We start from the raw sequence: 8920 nt of genomic DNA, 5'->3' as shown, positions 1-8920 counted from the left end.
CTGCTTTTTAAGAAAGGAGAATTTTGCAAGCTGTGGTTTCTTTTCTTCAGAGAGCAAGCTGGGCCTGCCACATCTACTCCTTTTCTAGGTCACTATTTAACTTTAAAAGCCTGGGATTTCTTTGAGTTCAATCACAAAACTAATTATAGAGGGTTTTTTTTTTTTGTGGTCATGGGGTGAACCAGCCCTGATGCATTCTGGGAGTCCTCTACTCATTTTGCTGAATGACATCCTAGATTTCAGCCCCAAATCACTTCCCAAAAGTTGTAAACAACCTCAATTTTTTATTATACAGTATCTGAATGACATGTAGATTTGCTCCGAGATGTCTGTGACACTTTGTTTTCCAGTTTTACGGCCAAGGTTAACTTTTTTTTCAATGTGTTCCTCAATAGGCAAGATTCCTAGATATTAGACGTGAGAGGCAGAATTGGCTATTGGCTAGTTGGGAATTGGCTAATATGGGTTTTAATCAGCCTTCTCCACCCTGGTGCTATCTAGATGTGTTACACTCTATATCCTGCCATCCTCAACCCATTGGGAATATAACCCAATGCATCAAGAGCACAGAATGGGCAAGACTAATTATAACTAAGCTGCAGTTGGAAACAGTGGGTAGATATACATTTCTGCTTGGCCTATCATTACTATGGGCCACTCACTATGTTCTGAGTATAGGAACAGATTATATCACCCTCACCTTCTCCTTTGCAAACATAGCCTCTAACCATGATTTCAATTAAAAACTGTGGTTTTCTGACCAAAGCTGTTTTAAGTCCTTCAGAGCAGATGGTCTCCAAAGCTTTGTCCTGCTCTAGTAGGACCTGCCACATTGACTGGCTGCAGAGTAAAAGCAGGGGAATCAGATCCTGGCTTTTCATCCATGCATTCATCCATGCATTGTCAGACCATGGGCACCACCATTGATAAAGGAGCTTTTCGGACCATTTTCAGGATGTCTGCATTGTATGTTGCAAATTTGAGAAATCATGCAAGATTTTCTTTTTTTAGATTGGAGGTGTGGGACAGCTTTTCAGAAATTACCTTCCTATATCTTAGAAGGGTTTCCTCTATCTAATGTTCTCACATGTTCTGTCAAAAAAAGGTTACAATAGTCATAAGTTTCCCTACTTTGTATAACTTTTCCCCCCGCTTTTAGGCTGAATATAAAAAGAGGAAATTGGATTTGCTTCTTGTTTCTTTCTGCAACATCTGTGATACCATGATTATCTTGCATCTGTGGCCAAGTCATATGCCACTTATTCATTTTAATTTTTTTTTGCCATAAAAGTCGGCTTGCACAACCTAATATAGACTCTTGGGCAAGATATCTAGAGTCCTTGTCTTACATTTAGTAACCATTCAAAGTTACAAAGGAATTGAAAAAGGGACTTATGACCATTTTTCACACTTGTGACTTTTTTAGCATTCCGAACATGTGGTCAACATATAGACGGACGCTTGGCAACTGATTCATATTTGTGATGTTTGCAGTGCCCCGAGCTGACATGATCACCTTTTGTGATCTTCTGACAAGCAAAGTCAATAGGGAAGCCGGATTTATACAACAATACAATACAATACAATACAATACAATACAATACAATACAATAATACAATAATACAATACAACACAACACAACACAATACAATAGCAGAGTTGGAAGGGACCTTGGAGGTCTTCTAGTCCAACCCCATGCCTAGGCAGGAAATCTTATACCGTTTCAGACAAATGGTTATCTACATCTTCTTAAGGACTTCCAGTGTTGGGGCATTCACAACTTCTGGAGGCAAGCTGTTCCACTGATTAATTGTTCTGTCAGGAAATTTCTCCTCAGTTCTAAGTTGCTTCTCTCCTTAATTAGTTTCCATCCAATGTTTCTTGTTCTACACTCAGGTCCCTTGGAGAATAGTTTGACTCCCTCTTCTTTGTGGCAACCCCTGAGATATTGGAACACTGCTATCATGTCTCCCCTAGTCCTTCTTTTCATTAAACTAGACATACCCAGCTCCTGCAACCATTTTTCATATGTTTTAGCCTCCAGTCCCCTAATCATCTTTGTTGCTTTTCTCTGCACTCATTTTTAGAGTCTCCACATCTTTTCTACTTTACTCTAATTTTTTACTTTACTCTAATTTATTCAGTTACTCATTTGTTAAGTTGCTAACTTAACAAATGCAATGATTCACTTAACAACTGTGGCAAGAAAAGTTGTAAAATGGGAAAAAATCACTTAACAGATGTTTCACTTAGGAAAATAATTTTGGGGCTCAATTGTGGTCAAAACACAAGAACTACCTGTAGTCCTCAACTTACAATGAATAATTTAGCAACCATTTGAAGTTACAAAGGCACTGAAAAAGTAACTTATGACTGGTTCCTGCACTTACAACCATCACATCCTTATCATCACGTGATCAAAATTCAGGTGTTTGAGAACAGGCATGTATTTTACTGTGTACGTGAACCATAATGATTTTTTCTTAATTTGACCAGTGAATGCAAATAGAAGCATTTTGAGAGCTCGAAATATCATCTGTTATTAAAGTGTAATGAGCACCATCATTATACAACATAATTCCATTTTCCTATTTTGAAAGTAACCCCATTTGTAAAAGTCCTGTCCACTCTTTTGAAAAAGAAGCAAATTTAAGAAAGACATATTTATCTGCTAAACAGTAAGAAGGAATTGAATACTTCTCAAAATAAACTCTGAAGTTTTTCACACATAAAAATGATCTGCAAGCTCATTCATCAAGTTATTTGGGGTCATCCAGATAGCTGATTGCATCTCATTTCTGCATCTTCAGTGGCACTGCTTAATTTCTTCAAACAAGGCAGAGAAGGAACAACTTCTATGAACAAGAAACTTAGTGTGGGTGGTTATTTCTGAACTTTTCAAACTATCAGACTATCATCTGATCTGACCACTAACCACAGAAAGGAAAGAGTGAAGCCAATACAGCAGAAGGATGGATAGTCCCATTCATGTAAAAACAGAAGTCATGCAAATCACAGAATAAATTGTTGCTTTGAACCCGAGAATGATCAAATGCCTTTTAAAAATGATCTTGCTGCAGTGACTTAACAGTTAATTATGCAGACATAAAATAGGTGATTTTCCTGGCCTGTAATAAATGGAAGCTTTAAGTCATAATTTGGTCTGCTGAGGAAAACCCATTGTTGCTTTTTTGTTATCTTAAATAGGATGTGTGAACCTAGCCACTGTTGTTGGTAACCCATGATGAATGTTTTAGTGCTGGGTTTCAACACACCTGCTACCTAACAATACTAAGTGAACCAAATTGCAGAAACAGAATGAACAAAAAAATAGAAAAGCAAAATTTTACATTTAGGCAGGAAAAATCAAAGGTATAAGTGACAGGTTAGGCAACACCTGGCTCAAAAACAGTAACTGTGAGAGGGATCTTGGCGTCTTAGTTGATGATCACTTGAATATGAACCAGCTGTGTGCAGCAGCAGCCAAAAAAGCTAATACAATCCCGTGTTGTATAAACAGAAGCATAGAATCAAGATCACCTGAAGTATTATTACTGCTCTATAAAACCCCAGTAAGACCATACCTGAATATTGCAACTGATTTTGGTCACCATATTACAAAAAAGATGCTGAGATTTTGGAAAAAGTTCAGAGAAGATGATCAAAGCAGGGATGGATTTCAATTTTTTTTTACTACCGATTCTGTGGCGTGGCTAGATGGGGGCATGTGACAGAGTGGGTGTGGCCAACTTGACATCACACACACACACACACACACACACACACACACACACACACATTCACCTGCACCCCCACCTAGCCACACTCACAGAACTGTGAAAATTTCTGTTTTGCCAGTTAGGAGGCTGGCAAAGAAGCCTCGTCTTCCCCGCTGCTGCAGCTCTTGGAAGAAGGTAGGAATGCTGGCCCGGCACTCACTTCCCTTACCGGTCACCACTATTCACTCCCTCGCTTTCTCGGACAGCCCCCCCTATGGTCTATTCTATTCTATTCTACTCCAGGATTTTGCAACAGCAGCCACTAGTTTTAACAGCTGGATGCCTTCTGAAAAGGCACCAGTTGCAACTGATGTTCTCAAATGCAGCTGGTCAGCCATTATGGGCTCTTCCACACTTGCCTCTAACTACAGCACAGAGAAATCCACCAGAGTTGTGTATCAAAATCAGCAAGATGATGGATCTTTGTCACACTGCAAGCCCAGCCCCTTTTATACAAGTGCATAAACATACAAAGACACTGTAAGCGTTCCAGAAAACCCTATCTCAAACTCCAAACTAATGAAAAACTCCAAGACATTTTCTCAAAGCTCCCATTTATTAGAGTAGGTATACAGGCACATCTGGAAAAACCCAAATCTGAGATTTCTGGGCTTTCCCTCAGTAAGTCAAAAGTCCAAACCCAACCCCTGCACCCATCAGTCCATCAAATGGTCCAATCCCAATCCGTCCCAACTCGAGACATCAGTTGAACCACTCCTCCTCCAGATGCAGGAATGCCATGACCTTGACCGAAAAGAAGAATGCTATCATGTCTAACTACATTCCCTCTACTAAATCTCCCCTCCTAATTTCCCAAGCACAAGAATCTGGCAGCGTGGGAGTTTCCGGTGTTAATATGGCTTGCAATGCTGACAGACACATTGTTTGCACTATGATGCTGTTCTGCTACTTTGCTAGTTTTGATCCTTCCGTAGGTGCCTTTGCTTTGGCATGAAGATTCTCTGGGAACCATGTCTTGCTTTATCCTCATGGTACTATCTTCATTTCAATCCCAGTCCCCAACTGGAGTGACCTAAAATCATCCTTAGTTCTGAAGGTGCTTTTTCAAAAGGCAACTGGACTTTCTGGTTTTTCTTTGAAGACGTTTTGCTTCTCTTCCAAGAAGCTTCTTCAGCTTCGTCTTCAAAAAACCAGGAAGTCCAGGTGCCTCTTGAAAAAAGCACCTTTGGGACAACCATGACCTCGATGACTGAGAATCTCCATAGACATCCTTAGTTCTAGTTTTAAAGTAATCTGTTTTCTCTTCTCCTGACACAATTTTGCTGTGGACATTATTGGGCAATAAATCATGGTACAGTCAACTATAGGTGTATTGTACGAACATAGCAAACTGAAATTTAAATGATAGTATAAGCATAGATATGACCAGCAAATGTACCATAATTGACCTCTAAAGTGAAGAATAAACTGCCAGGTTTATGTATATAAAGAAGTGGTCCTTAGCTGGCACAATTTCAGAAAGGTTTTGTTTTATGTATGACCTCTGTTTCTAACACATTTAAACAGTTCTTTTCCCCATCCAAAGGCCTGCTGCCTATTCTCTCAATGCATGACGTGTGCTGGCTGGGCTTCTCCCAGTAAGGTTTTTACAGTCTCATTTGCTCAGTCTCCCCTGAAGTTGCATAAACACTCTCCACAAAGAGAACTCTGGTCCAGATGTTACTGTGTGTCTCTAACCTGACTCACTTCACTTCCTCCTTACTCTGAAAGGAAAGGTTGGGGGTGATGGGGGAAAATAATGTTGGGGCTATGTGTGGTTTGGAATCGAGATCAAATCCTGTGGTTCGGGTGACTCTCATCTGATTCTTTAGGGTGATTTTGTTTCCTTCCTTCTGACATTCCAGAAAGATCTTAGTGTGCCAGTGTCAACAAGATGGGAGTTCTAAAAATTACCAGTGGTGTCCTTTTATTGTATTTAGACCCATCCCAGTTGAGGGGGCGGGGAGGGGAAAAAAGAGGTAATAGAACTGAAGCATTCTGTTTTGCAGCTGTTCTTTTGTGGAAGAGAGTCCATTCTATCAGGTAAACAGTAGTTCGTGAAAGTTTATGGACTAACTTTATCACAGTAGATTTTAAGATGCCATGAGACTGTTTATAATTTTTACACATAGTCCTTGACTTATGACCACAATTAAGCCCGAAGAGTCTGTTGCTAAATGAGACATTTGTTGAATTTTACCCCATTTTAAAACTTTTTTTTTGCCATGGTTGTTAAGTCAATCACTGCAGTTGTTAAGTTAGCAACATAGCTGTTAAGTGAATCTGGCTTTCCCAGCGACTTTGCTTGTCAGGAGATGGTAAAGGATGACATGACTCCCAGGACTCTGCAACCGTCATAAATAGCAATAGCAATAGCAATAGCACTTAGACTTATATACCGCTTCATAGGGCTTTCAGCCTTCTCTAAGCGGTTTAGAGTCAGCATATTGCCCCCACACAATGGGTCCTCAGGAGTCAGTTACCAATTCTCTGATTTTTGATCACATGACCATGGGGATACTGCAACGATTGTGGGGAAAATGATCATAAATAATTTTTTTCCAGTGCTGTTGTAACTTCGAACGGTCACTAAATGAACTGTTGTAAATCAAGGACCACACCTTTATTGAAGAAAACTAACTTGCATGAATAACTTCCTAAATCTTTAAACATGCTGATTTTGCCTAACACAAAAACGCCACTTTATTTTCAAAAATGATCGGGTATTTATTGCCTTCATTCTTATCAAAGTACAATTCTATTTTTAAAAATAAACTTCAGAAAAGTCCTTCACTATCAGAAGGAAGTACTGCTACCACATTGAAATTCATTTTGTTGGATAGGGCCCGTTGTTCAAGTTTGTCAAGATCTTGTTTGATCCTGAGCTTATCTTCTGGGGTGTTGGCTATTCCGGCCACTTTAGTATCAACTGCAAAAATTCTTTCTCTCTCTTTCTGTCTCTCCCTCCCTCTCCAGTTTTCCCAGTCACCTGATTTTTACAGTAAAATGGTGCACCACACAATCACTGCTCCTTTTTTTAAGCACAAGGAAAATAGAGACCTAAGAAAAGAAAAGAAAAACAATTAAAAAGTTCTTCTGCTGGCTTTCAAAGCAGCAAGCTTTTATTTACTTGGCAAGAGTTGCAGCAATTGTGTTGTTAAGAGACCTATAATAAAACATAGGCCTAAAAGATGTTGGAAAGAAACACAATGATCATTAAGAAATAATTTTAAGCTGGTTATTTTGCCACAATTTATATCCATTTTGATATTAATTCCACATAACTTTATATGTGTGTTTTGTAAGTATATATGCAATACACACTTGAACATGCACACATCTACACATACAAAGCTACATATTTAAATATATGCTGAATCCCTTGTAAGTTGTTGCTGAACTGTCTGTCTTGACAGAATTTTCTTAACCCAGTTTAGAATTACATCAGCATGAGCACAGAACAGGAGCACTTAAAATAGGAAGTGGTGAAAAAGTAGCATCTATGGGTTGGAGTACTTTAAAACATCAAGATGGGGGTTGCACCCATGCAATCCAAGCTTCACATCTTTGTATAAGCATATGATACCAACACGACTGGGATGGGAATTTGATTGCATGGTCTCAATTGCCATCTTAGGCTTTTTTTATGCCCCTTCCCCTCTAGGACATTGTTCTGCAGAAAAGCCTTCATCCGATTATAGAAAGCTAGCATTATGGAGTAAATGATCCTAAAGAAGAAATGCATGCTGAAATGGATTTGATTCATTTGTATTTATTTTTATTTACAGTCTGTACATTTTTCAAATGAACAAATTTCTCTCAGACACGTTAGAACTTGGCCTATTCAATAATGAACTCGACTAAATTTGAAATCCTTTCTGCCTTAAATCCACAAGCATTCCAGTTTTCTACAGATCTTGATTGTTTCAACATGGTTCCTATTACTCCCTGGACACCTTGGCTCAATACGATAGAAGTTGTACAGGTATCCCTCGACTTAACGACCACAACTGAGCCCCAAATTTCTATTGTTAAGCAAGGTATTTGTTAAGTGAGTTTTGTCCCATTTTACAATCTTTCTTAGGATGGTTGTTAAGTGAATCACCACAGTTGTTAGGAACAAGTTGTTAAGTGAATCTAGCTTCCCCACTGAGTTTGCTGGTCAGTCTCAAAAAGGTAATCATGTGACCCCAGGACACTGCAACCATCATAAAGATGAACCAGTTATCAAACATCTGAATGTTGATCATGTGACCATGGGGATGCTGTAAGGCTGTGATGGTGAATCTATGGCACGCGTACCACAGGTGGCATGCAGAGCCCTCTGTGGGCACTCCAGCCATCAACCCGCCCAGTTCCACCGTGCATGCGTGCATGCTTCCCACCAGGCAGCTGGTCTTGGTCTCTGCCGTACATGCACGGGGCAGGTGAGGGTGGGAGGCATGCAGGAGACACACACAATGTGGGGTGGTGGTGCATGTGCAGGGGACACTCACATTGCATTTTGGGGTTTGTGCAGATGCATGCACGCCCCTTCAACCCCTGGGCCTGGAAAGCCGCCTGCACCAACCTGGAAGCCAAAAATGGGTGTGGGGGGAGGCGGGGTGCATATACAGTGTGTGTGTGCATGGATGGGGAGGGGCGCTCACATTGCAATTTGGGGTTGGGTACTCAGCACCAAAAAGGTTAGCCATCACTGCTGTAAAGGATACTTGTGTGAAAAACGATCACGTCACTTTTTTTTAGTGCCGTCACTTCGAACGGTCACTAAACGAAATGTTGTAAGTGGAAAGACCAAGTTTAATCTAACACAGTTGCAGGGCACTCGTTTGGGGAAGGTCAGACAGCTGGAAAGCCTCGAACTTTCTCTTCTCACGCAAATTGCTTTAAACAAAGCAATTCTAACTGCAGTTTCGCTTCCCGGAAAAAAAAAATTGTAGCTACTTCTTCTCCAGAGGAAACCCAGCTGGCGAATGAAAGTTTAGCTTCTTGGAAAGCCAGGCCGTGTAACGGGATCGCTCTCGACTGCGCAGGACGCTCAGACGGGAAAAGAAACTTAAACTTTCACGAGGGTCACGTGGTTTACAGGAAGAGCGCAGACCAGAGCCAAAGGCAGCCCGAGGTCCTGCTCGCGACTGTG

This window comes from Thamnophis elegans, chromosome 1 (genome assembly GCF_009769535.1).
Source record: "Thamnophis elegans isolate rThaEle1 chromosome 1, rThaEle1.pri, whole genome shotgun sequence".
In the NCBI taxonomy this organism is placed as follows: Eukaryota; Metazoa; Chordata; class Lepidosauria; order Squamata; family Colubridae; genus Thamnophis; species Thamnophis elegans.
The sequence above is the reverse complement of the archived record's forward strand: the minus strand, read 5'-3'. Positions refer to the sequence as shown.